Source organism: Curcuma longa, chromosome 1 (genome assembly GCF_044706935.1).
Source record: "Curcuma longa cultivar G26 ecotype Majalengka, Jawa Barat chromosome 1, ITB_CL_G26_1.1, whole genome shotgun sequence".
In the NCBI taxonomy this organism is placed as follows: domain Eukaryota; kingdom Viridiplantae; phylum Streptophyta; class Magnoliopsida; order Zingiberales; family Zingiberaceae; genus Curcuma; species Curcuma longa.
The window spans coordinates 19,531,517-19,548,843 of NC_133861.1; the positions used below are offsets into that span (position 1 = coordinate 19,531,517).

Consider the following 17,327-nt stretch of genomic DNA (forward strand, 5'->3'; position numbering starts at 1 on the left):
CTTCGCCCCTGCTGCTGCTGCCGGTAGTGGCTCCAGCTTGCCGACCTCTAGAGCAAATTATAAAGAACAAAACACAATAAAAAGAATAAGAAAAAAAAACGCAAGCATGAATATGATTGGGAGAAGAACAAATTGGTACAGTATGAAAAATTTGTTCTTTCTCTTACGGTAGAAGCCCGGGAGGAGGAGGAAAATCGTGGGCGACGGAAAGAAGAAACCTTGAGGAGACTGCAACGAGAAGCTTTCCTGATATCCTTCCTTCTTCTCTGCTGAAGAATAAGGGAACTGAATTTATAGAGTTTGAAAACCAAGACTTGTTTACCTTTTCCACTTCTCCTTTTCTCACCTCACTAATCTCTTTTATCTCAATCGATGGTCCAACACAAACACACACAGAGCGCCCCGGAAAATGAACTACACGGACTGGTAATGTAACTTAAGTGCGGCATCCATTGCCATCAGCATCAGCTTTCATGGGCGCCATCATGAAAGAGAAAGAGAAAGAGGAGGAAAGGGACATGGAGAGAAAGAGTAGCCCAATTAATGGAGTGGAGGGGCTGTGACTGAGACCTTGCATTGGTTGCACTCAAAAAATATGGTGTATAGATGAAGGAGAGGAACACACAGAGCGGAGGGGGGACTCCATTGTCCTTTTCCTTCTTCCTTATTCACTTGGTTAATATCTTTTCTTTTCTCTTCTCCCTCTCAATATTCCTCTCATTCTCATTTCACTATCACCCAAAAAACCTTTGACGTTTCTTCCTCCATCTTCCTCCTCTACTCCATCAACTCTCCTTCAATTTCGCTTCCATGAATTTGCTAGCTTCAGGAAATTGCAGTGCAAAATACGCTATTACTCGAGGATGATGACATCAAGTTAGTAGGAGGAATAAGTCTTGAAGACGCAATGTGGTTTGTGCATACTAGAGAATTTGATGGTATCATTGTCATGGATTGAAAAGGTGCTCCTTGTGAATGCCTCTTATATCATTCCATGTGACTTCAATGCCTTCAAAACCCATCCCACTTGCAACTACAAACATAGGAGGCCATAATTCTAGTTTATGCATATCATGTTGTTTGGCCTTCCATCTAACGTCTAGATCCTTTTAATCTTAATTAATGAATTGCGATCCATTATTGGCACAACCATTTATTTCTGTTTCTTCAATTATAGATTGCTTGTTCAAATGCTTATGTGGAAATTTAAAAGAAAATAAATAGAACTAACTTTGTACATTGTTTGCCATCTAGGAAGGGAGTTGTTGAAGAATTCAAACTAAAGGCTCCATTTATTGTACTCAAATTGTTAGCTTTTAGAAAATTAATGTATACACTTTTATGTTTGGTAGGCAAAAACACTTATAAATGAAGATCTTTTCAGTACTCAAAGTCAGAAAGAAATAGCTTCATTATTTGAAACCAAGAGATTGCTATTATTTCTTAAAACCTAAAACGTGGATTTTCTTTTCCTTTCGATTTAATATTAAATTAGATTAACTAAGTTGACTTTTTTGGTTGTTCAAGTCATGCACGCACGAAGACTAGTGAAAAGCTGCATGAGTTTTTGCTCTGGGTGTGAAATTAAGTCACATTTTTTATACAATAGAATTATTTTAGCAGTCGAGATTTAGTTTGTCGGTCAAAGATATTTGTTAATCTTAAATTGACTAAAGATCTTAAGATTTCGGCCATCACCATTTGTGTAAGATATGAGAAAATATTTTGTTAGTGAGAAGAATGAGACTTGTCTTACGAGGATGACGAAAAGAACAAAATTAATTTTGTTCAAATTAGAGGTCGTTTGATTAGTAAATCAAGGGGTTTAATATTGAACCAAATTGAATTAATTTGGTTTGGTTCATCATGGAAGAGATTTTGTCAGAACGGATACAATGAGAGGTTTCGTCTTATGAAGACGAAATGAATAAAACTGATTTGGGTCAAATCGGAGGTCAATTGATTAGTGAATCAAGCGAACCAAGATCAAATTCGATTTGCTACAGTAAAAATTTGAACCGAACTCGGTCTGAGCCCAAATTTTAATTGGTTTGGTCCGATCACTTTCTTCCTCCAGTTCACGCCTTGCGCTCGCACGAGATCTCGCGCGCGACCTCATTTCCGTTCACAGCCGCATCTGCCGAATGGCATCGCGATTTCACTGCGCGATCCCGCGTTTGCCGGTGGTGATCTCGCGAAGGGAGTTAATAAAGGCGAGAAAACCCTAGTTTCTTCAAAGGGGAAGAAAACCCTAGCTTCTTTGCTCGCCGCCGCCACCAGCACCCTTGCGGTCTCTTCTCCGGGGCGCTACTCGACCCTGACGCCACGCGAACATTGCTGATATATTGGTAAGAGCTGAGATCCTTGTTGATTGTGTTGGATTCTCTCAGTTTTTCTTCAGATATGTGATTTAATTGAGCTTACAGATCGATTTGGAGATCAATTGGTGGGTTTCGACCGCGAGGGAAGAGGAAGTGGAGCTGAGGAAATCAGTGCTTGATTTAGGACATTCAATCCGATCGAAGGTGATTTCCTATCTTAATTTCTAGTTAGATTTCATTGTAGATCAAAATTGTGGTTCTGTCCGATAGGTTTGTTAAGTTCAATGCTGGATTAATCGATGTTGTTTGGATTACTGTTCGATCTAGATTTATTAATTTTTGTTGGATCTGTTGATTGCTATTGGAATGGTTGGAGCTAGGTTTTGATCGAAATTTTGGTTACTGTTCTATTGGATTTTAGTTTCGGTGTCTAGCTTGGTTAGGGTTCGATGAGAGTGGAGTGGTCCTGTTTTATTAGAGTAGAATTACTGTTTTATTTGTCTGATCTACTCGGGATTGTTATGTTGATGGATTCGATTTAATTGGATCCAATTGAGGAAGAAGAGTTTTATGTTGGATTTTAGGGTTGTTGTTATAATATAGAGGAAGCTATTAAGATTGATTAGGTGGGAAGTGGATGTTGAACTGAGTGTTGTTCGGTTAGGATTGTTTTTGTTCTAATTTAATGGATGATTATGGATTGTTGAGTTAAATTTGATTAAAGGTTGATTTAGATCTAGTCTGAGTTTATAAATGAAAGTAATTCGTGTTGAATTACCATAAGTTAATTGGATGAGTTGGATCTGATTAAGTTAGATTCGGTTGAGGTTAATGGTTAAGTAGGGTTTACTTTGTTGCAAGATTTAAATATAATATCGTATTTAGTAGTGTTTTATTTTATAATTTGCAGGACCGTGATTTGTGATCCTATTATATACGAGGCTATATTTTCTGGGGGGTCTTGTATTTGACGTGCATCATATCAAGTGGGTATTCCTGTGCTTGGTCAACACAGGATTTTATTTGTAGCGTATGCTTAATTTTCGTTGTTAATTACTTAGTTGTTATCCTTGCGATCTTCATTGATTAATCTTGATATGATCTTTTGCTTGCTCCCATACAGTTGTATTTTTCTGTTGACCTGTGAGTAATATCTTGTTCTAGTTGATGCTGACTATGTCTGATTAGATATTGGCCTAACTTGTTGAATTAAGCATCATGACATATACATGATAGAAGTAGATGTGTCGATCATTGTTGTTATTGTTGGCCTCACTTGACACTGTATGATAGTGGCATAAGAGTGAGAGCAATTATTACATTAAGTTGGGTGCAACCAAGACTAGCCAGATAGCTTTTTTGTGATATCCTGTCCGCTGTCTACTTGATTAGTAGTGGTTTGTTGTTGGAGTGTGTGCAACTTTCCTATTGTGCACCTCAGTTCACTGCACTGGGTGGATGTCTGGAAGTGACAAGTGCAAACAGTGACCATACATATCATATGTGCATGCATTTGTTGGTAGTTGTCTTCTGCATTTATGGTTGTTGCACTTATTGTTACATGACTATGGTTGTTGCATTTGATTGTGTTTGTATTGCATGATATCTGTTGTTGTACGCAGTATATTGACATTGTTCATTATGTATCGTATGATATCCTGTTGTCTTATTTTATATGTTGTTGTGCACTTCCATTCTAGTATCCACTGAGTATTGTATACTCACGACCCAGACCCTAGGATTTTCCTTTCTTTCTCCTCAGATAGCAGATAGGGACATTGTTTAGAGCTTGGAGGTCTGACAGACTGCCCCATCATCTCACAGCAGGAGTGTTTGTTTTTATTCTGTGTGTTTTTGTTGGATTGCATTGGATAGTGGTTTTGACACTTACATTCGTTGTATGAATTTGGATCTTACGCTTATGATTCGTATGGTATTGACGTGGATATATATTGTTATGATTCCGCTGCGTTGTTTATGTTTTTGTAGACTTGTAGAGTTTATCGTTGCTTTGTTGTGATGTTTTACGACTTACACGTGTTGTTGTTGTGGTTGTTAGAATATTAATATATAATATATATTAATATTATGTGACCCGGTCATATGACCCCGGTCCACCCTAACTATCTATATATATATGGCTGTAATCCTCTTTGTTTAAGGCATTCAGAAAATATACGATTATTTCTGACATGGTATCAGAGCCAAAGCCAAATTAGGTTAATTATTCAGCGCCATCTTCTCTTCTGCACGTGAAGGGTTCGACCCTCTTCTTCTTCTTCGCCGATTCGGCGCCATCTTCTCTTCTGCACGTGAAGGGTTCGACCCTCTTCTTCTTCTTCGCCCGTCGTGAGAAAAACAGAAGAGGGAATCGGAGGGCACAGCACCACCTTGCTTCTTCTCCAGCAGCCTCTGCTCCAAACAGAGGCAAGGAAAGGGGCGCGGCAGCTCTGTGAAGCAAGGAAAGAGGCGCGCAGCGCTCCTCTTCTCGGTGAAGGAGCTCAGCCCGGTTTCGGTTCTCTCTCAAGCGCGCAGCCGGTGCGCCCACGCAAGGAAGACGCTGCTTGTACGAGGGGAGGAAGAATCAGAGCAACCTTGGCGCGTCTTCGGGAGGAAGAAGTGTTCGCAGCAAGAGCTCTCAGCCGCTCCTTCCTCACCGGCGGCACAAGGCACCGGCGACCGTGGTGAAGCAAGCAGCACGGGTGGAAGGAAGAAGCTTGCGGCGCCCTTCGCTCCTAGGGTTGTCGGCATCTTTTCTTCAAGCGCGTCTGCAGAAGCACGTGGCGGCCTATCTCCAGAAGGAGCTTGCCGAGTTTCCAGGCGAGGAAGACCAAGAAACCTACTGCTGCTTCCAATTCCAGAACAATATCATTGGTGCTGGATTTCAAAACTATGAAGCTTCTATTTTGAAGAAACTCCAAAAGGTTGCTGCTACATATAGTGCTTAAAGGGCGAAGACCACACGATTTTGTAGAGAGGGCTCCGCCCGTCGCGCCTCTCTTTGTGCTACTGCCCACCGTCGTTGGAATCTGTGCAGCCCTCCTATTTTCGGATCTGAATCAGTACGTTAGATTTCTTCTCTTGGGCAATATGGATCGTATGGAAGCATCTGATATTACTATTATGTTGTCAGGAGACAACTATGATTTGTGGTCCGAATCTATGAAGAGTTTTCTAATTGGTAAGAAGCTGTGGAGATATGTCACTGGTGACTTCACAGTGCCAGTGCGACCTGTTGGAACTCCCACTACTCAGCCTACTACAAAGGAAATTGATGATTATCGTATGACTATTGATGACTGGGATAGTAAGAATCATACTATCCTTACCTGGATTCGAAACATGTCATCTAGGAATATTCAGATCCAGCTCCGGCGAATGGATACCGCCAAGAAGGCCTGGGATTATCTGGAGAATCGTTTCCAGGCTATCGGAGGCATGCACCACTATCAGTTGTTGAGTTCACTACATGCACTGAAACATGAGTCCGGACAATCCATAGATAATTTCTTCTCTACTCTCCAGTCACTTTGGGATCGCATTGATGAGGCCAACATTGATGAGGAACAACTTAGGGTCATTCAGCTACTGATGAAGCTCGGCCCTGAGTATGAATCTGTTCGTGGATCATTGCTCCATCGTGATCCACTTCCTTCGTTAGATATAGTTATGAAGGAGATCTCTTTTGAGGCTACTCGCTTTGTCATGCTTCGGTCTCCTACTACTGATTCTGCTCTGGCTGTTCCATCATCTGTGCCCACGTTTCCTCGCAAGGATGCTAAGCTGGCGATGTATTTTTTTATATATATATATTGCTAGGCCGGCGTCTTTTATGCACGTGCGACCTAAAACTTAGACAGAAGCATTATTGTCGATGACGGCGTACATATACATGAAACACACACAACACAACGAAATTGCCATATATTAATTCATTGATGCGATAAGTAGCATTTAGGTCTTAGGAGCAGGACCACTGAGATGATCATTGCATGTGCAACGAGAATGACTCATCGAAGTGCATTAAGTTTGCTGGTAGAGGCGAGATGTTAGTGAGTCGTATAGAGTTATAGTCATGTAAAATAGGACACTGAGGGGTAATCCAACTTCTTTTAAAATATGTTTGATTCAAATTATCATATATATAATCTCTTGATTATGAAAGACATGCTTGATTTGTTTAGAAATATTGTACAACCATGTTTATTTTGCACGGAGTCGGACAACTCTTCCTTATCTTTTTCTAGTATATTTTGTTTAACTTTTTTTTTAGGGGAAAAAGGAATAAATACAAAAACTAAACTTTCTTCCAAAGTATGGAGTCAAATTTGTCAAATATAAATACCCTACCATGCATGCTTAGCCATTCTTTCATTCTTAATTTTGGATGATTAAACACATGAAGAACACAGCTAGGTTATTAGAAATTAAGTGCTTCAAACTATCAGCAGCGATATCTAAAGATCAAATGATACATTTTTTTCTTTTCTTTATGGTCAATTTGAAAGATTTATAAGCCGAATTTTGCTACGAATATATACAAATTTTAGCACTAAACAAATGGAAGAAGAAACAAAATTCAATCTCCAATTTAGCCCTAAACCCTAAATAGTGAAACCAATCAACTTCAGTAATTCAATCTCCTACAGCAACCAACAATTAATGACATCGAACAGAAGGTGAGCCAAGTCCATTTATAATATCAAAAAGAGAAGGAAAATTCGTTCCATAAAATAAAACAAGATCAATTCAGGTTTTCAGGATTAACCATTCATTCATCATCTGCAAAATCTCATTATAGTTAAGACAACCTGAAGTAAAATGAGCGCATAATTACTTGCAGCTGCATGCATCCTTCCATGCATTATATTACAAGGTGATCGATCGGTATGACGACCCTCTTGGCAGATTGTCTCCTCAGACTTTAACCTAAGTCACATTCCACCTTATGACACCTTCACAATGAGTTTAGATTGTCTCCTCAGACTTTAATAGAATCTGTATTTTTCTTCCATGAAAAGAGAGGACAAATGCAATGTTTAACACAAATCTCTACTAGCTTGTTTAACAAGCTCAAATCTCAAATTTGTTATATAATTAAGTAGCCAGCACAAGAGCACCTGCATATCTGATTAAAGTAATTTTGCCATTAGATCTTTTGTGCTTAATTAAATGGAAAACAGCTAGCTTGCTTAATAAAGAGAGAACAAAACTATCTACTGATCATATGTATTACTGATATTGTGTTCAGTTAGTTGAGATCATTAATGATTGATTGGCACCTAACAATCCAGTCCACTTCATTTTTGCTGAAATGAAGTGGACTGCATATATAATTCTTCCAACAGGAGGAGGCTAATTAATTAATTAGTTAGGTATCAAGGTTTGAGAAAGCTTATTTAAATAAAGCAATAGTTTAAAATAGTAGGTACAGAATTTAATCAACCTTAACCATCCAGAAGAAACAGTATTCACCCACCTTTTAATTCATAATCAAATGCAAATGAATTTTGTCTGAGAATTGAATGATAAATATATAATTCATATAATGCCAAAATGAAACGCTTCGAGCTGAAGTCATCCGAAAAATCATTCTCTTTCAAAGAAGGGAATTTGTTTTTTGTCTGAAAAGGAATCTGGTGATAGAATTACATCTTTGAATTTCTCGTGTTTCATATAAATTGGTAGATATTGTTATTGACAATCGTTGGTACTATATACGATGTGATCTTGATCAACGGCATGCGCAAGGAGGGCCGATTGAATTAATTAATGAAGCCATCCAGTTCTTGAACGCATGCCTTCCTACGGCTGCAATCGCACAGCATCATCCTCAGAAGTCAGAAGCATGCACAGGCCGGGGGTGGTGGGCTGGACGCCCAGAAGCTGTTTGCTGAAATGATTCAGAAGGGTTAAATGAAGATGGGTTTGTGTATCTATTTTTTCCCCTTCATAATTCATTGTATAATAATATATATATATATATATATATATATATATATATATATATATATATAATAAAAATAAAAATAAATCGATAGAAAAATATTTTAGCTGTATTTTTTTATTAAATTTTCTTAGCAGAATAAAATAGAGCACTTAGATTTGTTTATGTTGCTTCAATCTAATTTAGAAATATATATATATATATATATTATCTTCTGCTAATAAAATTTTAATTTCTTCCTTTTTATTTACATATCACTATAAATATTTGAACGAAAAATAATTTATACTTTTTTCCCTCTATTTTATTTCGTTAAAATTTTAATTTGATACAAAATTGAGTTATTTATCCAAAATTTAAAGTGACGGAGACTTTGCAAAGATCAAATATGTTCAGAAAGAATTCAAATAATATATAGTTTGAAAAATTATGACGCAATTTGGATTTTGAGAGGAAGATGAAATTTAAAGAGTAATTGGAAAAAAATTAGCCACGAAAGATGATTTAAAAAAACCAATATTGATTTGCAATTTGTAAATGTAGTAAAATGGCCTAATTTTAATTTAGCCCACATTTATAAATTTTATTTAAACATGTTTCGAACAGGTTTGTAATTCGACATAATCATTATGGGTATATTCGTCAATTAACTGAAGCTAGGGTTTAACTCCGTCCTACATCCCTATAAATATGTTAAATGTCTAGAGAGCCAAATCAGTTTTCATTGCGGTGGCGCTGCTCCATTCATCACCAGCCTCCGTTCTCTCGATCTCTTCTTGTTGTAGTTTATCGTCTTCTTCCTTTTTCATTCACGACGTTTTCGTCTTGCAAATGTGTCATCAAACCCAGAAATCAAAGATGTCGATCGTTTCATAGCGTCTGAGCCTTTACACATCTTTGTCGGTTCCGAAATCGTAAAAATCTTTTGTTTTTTCTTGTTCACGGTTCGATTTCTTTGACATAGAGAAGCCAGCAATGCAGTAGGATCTTTGGTACCTGCTTCGGTTTTTCTTATGCCTCACCCGCCTTTCTCTGTCCTGATCTCTTCTCGTAAATGCCGTTTTCCTCTTCCCTTTTTATTCAATGACATTTTGATCCGCGATGACTTCGCAAAGATACCATCAAACTCAGAAATCGAAGATCTCGATTCTTTTCATCGCGCGTGAAATAGTTATCCTTGAAAGCTCGCTCTTTTAAATCGAAATCATAAAATGTATTCCCTTTTCTTGTTCCCAGTTCGATTAATTCCATGCCTGCACATGGCTCGATTTAAATTTTGTTGAACTGGAGAATTCCGCTTTATATTCGAGTTCTGAATGTGCTTTTGTCTCTCAAAAATCCAAAAAAAAATAGTTCCCCCTTGTTTTGATTGGATTCCTCTTGTTTATCCAAAGCAAAAGGCAATAAATTAGAGTCTCTGATGCGTTTACTTCTGATAGCGTTGTCAGCGCTGTACGTTGACGAGAACGATTCTGAGCTGTGATTCTGGCATTGGCCACTCTTTCGATTGGCTTGATGCATTCTGATGCTCCAACATTTTGTGAATCTTAATTCCTTCAATTTGTTCTAATAACTACGTTTTTATGGTCCTTCATTCTTCTTAATTAACACGGCTCAATGGATTTACCCAATATGATTATCTACTATCCTGTCCACGATTATGTGGTTTGACTAAGGCTGTGGATGCTTGGTGTTGTTTATATTCGTTCAAGTTAAGGTAAATTAAATAAATAAATTTGAATATATATGTATTATGTTCATTAATATTTATGAATAAAGATTTTTTTAATGTTTATTAATAATTTCTTTTCTCAAATTTATAAATATTAAAGAAGTTTTTTAAATAAACAATAAATTTATGATATTAAAGTTTTAAGTAATTGAAATTGAGACCTAGCCTTATAATATTTAAACAAAGCTATAACATTCGAGCAATATAAAATTTAAGTTTGGTGTATATCTTGAACTTTAAGATTAAACTTTGTACTATTAAACTTATAAAGGAAGTTATTGCATTTATTATTTTAAACTGTCTATTTATATAGTCATGAAAAATTAATATTTGGGTTTACATTAGTTGAACAGTAACGAGTAAACATTATACTGTTGAACAAACCATTTATGAAAGTTGATAAATGATTAATAAAGTTTTGAAGTTACATTACAATAATCAAATTTTATAACGACTTGGTTTTGTGTGTTGATTAGCTAGAAACTTATATAGTTTTGAAGAACTATATAAATTTTGTCAACGAATTGCCACCGCCGGCGTTTATGTGTTCGACAAAAATTACAAAAGAAAAAAAGAAGGGAACACCAAAGTATAAAGCCCCACATTCCTCGCATCCGCAACGCGCTGTTAAAAGGAAAAAGGAGAAGAGAACACGTGGTTCTTTTTATTTTTATTTTTTTAATGTTAACGCGTTATAACGCCGCACATTCCTCGTCATCTGGTTAAAGGAACGAGCGTTGCGGATGGAATGCAGCAGAATCCTTCTTCCGTCTGGTACAGTTTGGGCGGCCATGGTCCCTTCCCTCTACACCACCTTCCCTTGTCTTGCTCTTTTCCTCCTCTTCATCGTTGCTCCAGCAACTGGTGGTTATTCTGCGCTATTAGCTTTCGGAAACTCACTCACTGACACCGGAAACTTAGCTTACTTTGGTGCCGATGTGATACCAGCGAACCATCTACCCTACGGCGAGACTTACTTCAGACATCCTACCGGCCGCTTCTCGGATGGCCGACTCGTCGTGGACTTTATTGGTATTACATATTTGGAGATCTGTTTTTTTTAGAGTGTTTTCTTGGGCAAAATTGTTTAGCGTCAATATCTATCTCTGCAAACAAACACTAAGGTATGGTTTCTCAGTACAAGCACTGGGACTGCCGTTAGTAGCACCCTATCTCGCGGGAAACAATAGCAAGGAGCACTTAAAGCGAGGAGCTAACTTTGCCGTGGCTGGAGCCTGCGCGCTTGCCTTCTTCGAAGCCCAGGGGACGAACATTTCATGTGCGGATTACTCCTTCAACGTCCAGCTTTCATGGTTCCATCAATACCAACGCTCTTTTCCTTCAGAAAAACTAATGCAACAATCCGATCTCTACGAAGTCATAACGCCGGGAGCCAATTAAGCCGTTCTTCTTCATAGGCGAGATGGGGATTAACGATTACACGCACTTGTTGCTCCTAGACAGAGTGAACAGCACTGACATCCAAAGATATGCTCCCTTGGTTGTCCATGAAATTGGTGCAACGACAGATGTGAGAAATCAGAATATTTCAGATTGAAATACAGTTCTATCGATCGAATTACTTGTTCCTAATTCATTGACAGAGTTTGATTCAAGGAGAGGAGCAGAGACGATACTAGTATCTGGGATTTATCCATTAGGATGCAACCCATTGTACCTCACAGTCTATCAAGAAGACCGGCGAAATCCTAAAACTGGATGCATCGACTGGTTGAACGATTTCATAGAATACCACAATCGGCTGTTGCAGCGTGAGCTAGAGCGCCTCCGAAGAAGGTATCCGCAGTCCGAGATCTTGTATGCTGATTAATTACTATGGCCCCATAATGAATCTCTACTTGCATCCAGGCACATTTGGTGAGACCAAAACTAACTTCGTTAGTAATCACTAACTTGATCCTTAAGTTTGCTCATCGCTTGGAGAGACAGGTATAGAAGAGACATTGGTCGCATGCTGTGGAGCTTAGGGCTACACTAGTCCGTAGGAGTGGGCTACAAATTATAATTTATGCAATTACAATTTTATTATAATTTATGCATCTCTAATTATCGTCGCAAATTTCTAATTTTTTACCCATATATGTCAATTGTATTGTACCAAGGTATGAATATTTCCCCCTATTTTTTCCAAAATTGGACCATTCAAATGAATGGATTACAGAGTAGATCTCTTCTGTTTTTTTTTTGAAAAAAATAAGGAATAAATACAAAAAACAAAACTTTCTTCCCAAGTATGGAGTCAAATTTGTCAATTATCAATACCCTGCCATGCTTGACACCATTCAATCATTCTCGAGGATGATCAAGTGCTTCAAACTATCTGCAACGATATATAAAGATCAAATGACATTTTTTTTCTTCTTTATGATCAATTTGAAAAGATTTATAAACGGATTTTTTTCTTTATGATTAAATGATCGAGCTCAAGCTGACTTGAATTGGGATTTCGATACGGTCGAGATGTGAAATAGGTCAAGGTTGACCGAATACTTAATAGTCGATCAATATGTTAAGTTAGTTGAATGAAAAGTTAGATAGGTCAAGGTTGACCAAATACTTGATAAGATATGAAAAGTTCAAGTAGGTCACGATTGATCGAATATTTCGTAGTTGAAAGTTTAACATAGAGTTGTAATAAAACGGAAAGTTTAAGTGGGTCACGGTTGACTGGACACTTGGTGATCGAAAGTCCAACATGTAGTTAGCAAGAGAAAAATCTAAGTAGATCACGGTCGATCAGACACTTGGTGGTAGGAAGTCCAATACTGAGTTAGCATGAGACGTAAAGTTCAAGTGAGTCACAATTAATTACACACTTAATGATTAGAAATCTAACAAGTAGTTGGCAAGAGAAAAGTCCAAGTGTGTCACGGTTGATTAGACACTTGACAATTAAAAGTCCAACAGGGAGTCAGCATGAGGTGTAAAATCTTAACAGGTCAAGGTTGATAAGATGCTAGATAATGATGAAGTCCCAAAAAGTAAAGGTTGATCAAATACTAGGTTATTAGAAAGTTTCAACAGGTCAAGGTTGAGAAACATGATAGAAATAAATACTTCATCACTTGTTAAGATTATAACACAAAATATTATTATATATATCTTCTCAAAAGTAAAGATTAAGATATAGAGAAATTTATTCTCTATAAGAATGAGATTAAAAAATAACTTAATAAAAAAATTAAGGTAATACGAAATGATCGAGGCATTGAATGTGGATGGAACCAAGGTGGGGGTGATGACAGCGATCAGCCCCCCTCCCCCCTTCGATTTTTTAATACAAGAGGTGTAGGGGTATAAAAACGAGGAGCGGATGAGGGGACGAATAGGGAGTGACTACATGACCGCCTCCCTCAACGTACATATATATCTTTCGCGCCCTTAATTTGAAATTCCTGGTTCCATCCCTGGCATTGAATACCTATCATCATTCGTTGAGTTATGTGTTGAATATAGAATCAGATATGAAACAACAACTTCATATACTCTTCATCAAAATAATATTGTTGAGCGAAAGAATCACACTATGAAATACATACTGAATTACTTTCTTGGGATTGTCAGAGTACATGTGGAGAGGGGAAGTTGTGTTAACAGCTATTTACTTTTTAAATAAAGTGTCCCTTAAGGGAATAGATAAGAGCCCTTGTGAGTTTATGGAACGAAAGACAACTATCTACAAATACTTGTGAGTGTTGGGGTGTCTTTCAAAAGTTTTGGTGTACTCGAAAGGATTAAGATAGGACCAAAGATTGTCGACCTATTGCTTGCATATTTATAGGATATGCAGATATAGTAACACATATCAAATTTTTTTGTATGAGTCACATATACTAGATATACAAAAGATCTCGATAATAGAATTGAGAAATGTCTCATTTTTCGAACATATATATTTTTTTAAAATCCAAGAGAAAGAAAGTTTTTAAAAACAGCCATTTGAATCACAATAAGAAGTAGATGAATCAGTTGAGATTAAGCTCAAACGAAATAGAAGAGATCAGGTGGAAAAAAGTATTCGGAACAGATTTTATTATTTTTACGTGGAAAAGTGATCTATAAAGTTATTTAGAAGTTATATGCTTTTCTAATGGACCTCACTGAAAGAAGCAATTACATATCTAATATTGATTCAACCTTTTAAAATCACACTTGGGAACTTGTGGCTTTTTGTTCAGTAAGTAAATCATTTGGTTGCAAATGAATTTTTAAAAAGAAAATAAAAACAGATGTCACGATTGATAAGTGTACAAGGCAAGGTTAGTAATTAAAGTTACCAATAACGTGTAAACCTTAATTATTTTGATACATATTTTTCGACGTTGAGAATAATTTTCATTACAGGGTTGTTGACTATTATTGCTCTATGAAACCTGAAAATACTCAAAGTATATTTTATGAATTTGATTTATATACCTAGCTAAAATCATTTCTTTCAATAATTAATTAGACAAAGTCCGTTGATTATGCGCCGTGCAAGTCATTATCTTATTATTATTTGAAAGAGAGACACACCAACCATTCCAACTAGATTATCGTGCTTAATAGTAATTAAGATAATTAATGACTGTGACACTAATTGAAGCAAGAGACGTTTGCTGTTGAATTATCATGTCATGAAATTTATAGGACATGATAGAAATATCATATATAGAAACTTGTAGAGATTCACATAAATAGATTCATAGAATTTAATTCAAATATAAATTCTAGAAAAAATTGAGAGAATTTTGACAATCCAATACACTATTTGTGCTTTTCACATACACAAATGAATCGGGGGTTTAAATATATTTTTTAATAAAAAATAAAGAAAATGCTAGCCGTAAACTAAGAACAATCTGAAAGTAATAATTTCAAGACAGAATCAATATATTATCAACCACTCGTAATCTGTTTCATTTTCAAGACACCCTTTTTCCTCGGGAAAGAAAAAAACATGTTTTTTTTTACAAAAAAGAATTAAGAAAACTTTAGTCGACTTTCTAAATTGTTTCGATGTTGTACTGTTAGCCAATGACATATATCAGAATTCAGAACATATCTTAGAAAATCTTGATTCTTACACACGAAGTTAATTATAATCATCAATTTAGATTGGATCCACTGAATTGATCAGTCCTATCAAATAATTGAAGCATATTAAATTAAAATTTTATTAATCCATTTTAGAATAGATCGATCCGCCTAGGCCTGTGACCCGTTCGGGTTGATCCACAGGTTGAGAAAGTTTATTAATTTATTTTAAAATTTAAAATTAAAATAGAAAACTCAATGAATTAATGAGCTTTATCTGTCTAAATTACAATTCAAGTTTAAAAATTTCAACTTGATAAATTTAAATTATAATCAAAACATAAATTTTTTAATATTTTTAATACATTTGTATTTTTTTTTATTTTTTGATAGGTCTGTTGACCCACCTAACTCACTTTAGGTTGGAGACGTCAAGTTAATAGGTCTGTCCGTCCCGTCCCACTATAGATTCATAGAATTTAATTCAAATACAAATTCTAGAAAAAATTGAGAAAAATTTGACAATCCAATACACTATTTGTGCTTTTCACATACACAAATGAATCGGGGTTTTAAATCTATTTTTTGATAAAAAAATAAAGAAAATGCTATAGCCGTAAACTAAGAACAATCTGAAAGTAATAATTTCAAGACAAAATCAATATATTATCAACCACTCGCAATTTGTTTCATTTTCAAGACAACCTTTTTCCTCGGGAAAGAAAAAACATGTTTTTTTTTTACAAAAAATAATTAAGAAAACTTTAGTCAACTTTCTAAATTGTTTCGATGTTCTAGTGTTAGCCAATGACATATATAAGAATTCAGAACATTTCTTAGAGATTCTCAATTCTTATACATGAAGTTATAACCGTTAATTTGTATTGAGCCGCTGGATTGATCTACCTTATCAAATAATTTAAACGAATTAAGTTAAAATTTTATCATATTATTTTAAGATGGATTCGATTGACCCGTCTAGGCCCGCGTCCCACTTGGATTGGCTCGCAGATTGATAAAGTTTATTAATTTATTTTAAAATTTAAAATTAAAGTAAAAAAACTCAATGAATTAATGAGCTTTATCGGTGTAAATTATAATTCAAGTTAAAATTTTCAACTTGATAAATTTAAACTATAATTTAAATTTAAAATTTTTTAATATTTTTAATATATTTTTATTTTTTGATAGGTCTGTGAGTTGGCCCGCCTAACCCACCTTGGGTTGGAGATTTCTCAACCCGCCAAGTTGATGGGTCTGCCCGTCTCGTCCCGCCATATGATGAGTTTTTAGTAGGTTGACCCGCGCCCGCCATGAATTGATCTGTTTGACAGTTCTAACGTGAAATAATGGATCAATTAATATGATTGTGGATATTTTTTTTTGAGAAGAATGATATATCTAACGACTAATTATACTCTGAAGTACCCAACACGAAGAAAAAAGTGTTGGTTTATAATCAAAATTTCATAATGTAAATACATAAAGAATTAAGATGATATCTTTATAGGATGAAAATATTTTCTTTAGTAGGAGATTTTTTAGTTGAAATTTAAAAATAAAATCATAAAATTTTAAAATCTTAAGTTCAAAGTAAAAAATATCATACATTATGAAAAAGATATGTTGATTCTATATATCAGTCCTACTAGAAAGAACTAAAAAATTTCTCCAAAGTTTCAAAAATAATAATAATAATAATTGTAACTTTCACTATTTATTACTATTGTTTCCATATTTTTTTCCTTTTCTAATACATACAAGCCAATTATAATGGTGGTCATTTTCTCAAACAAACAAACAAACAAACAAAATGGACATTTGTGACGTTCCGTCCCTTGCAACTTCAATTGGAGAGGAAATGTGGGAATCCATGCAATTAATGAGCTCCAATTATTGCCACAAATTTATTTCTTTCCGTATACGTCAATTGTCTTTTATGAATTAACGTATAAATACTTTCCCCGTTTCCCCAAACTTGTACCATTACAGTGAATGGACAGAGTACGATGGGACCATCTGCCATTATTTCGTAATTTTCAGGTATGCAATCGAGCAAGCTGGCGATGTTTTTTTTTTTTATTGCGAGGGCGTCTGTTATGCACGTGCGACCTAAAACTTAGAAGCATTATTGTCGATGATGACGCACGAATACATGAAACACACATAACACAACGAAATTGTCATATATTAATTCATTGTTGCGATAAGTAGCATTTAGGAGCACGACCACTGAGATGATCACTACATGTGCAACAAGAATGACTCATCGAAGTGCATTAAGTTCGCG

The 17,327-nt window shown here is 35.7% G+C and overlaps 1 pseudogene; it reads left to right on the forward strand.

The window, feature by feature from the left end:
• The first annotated feature begins 10,791 nt into the window (after nucleotides 1–10,791).
• LOC141825575 (GDSL esterase/lipase At2g27360-like) lies at nucleotides 10,792–11,913 on the forward strand (annotated as a pseudogene).
• The last annotated feature ends 5,414 nt before the right edge of the window (nucleotides 11,914–17,327 follow it).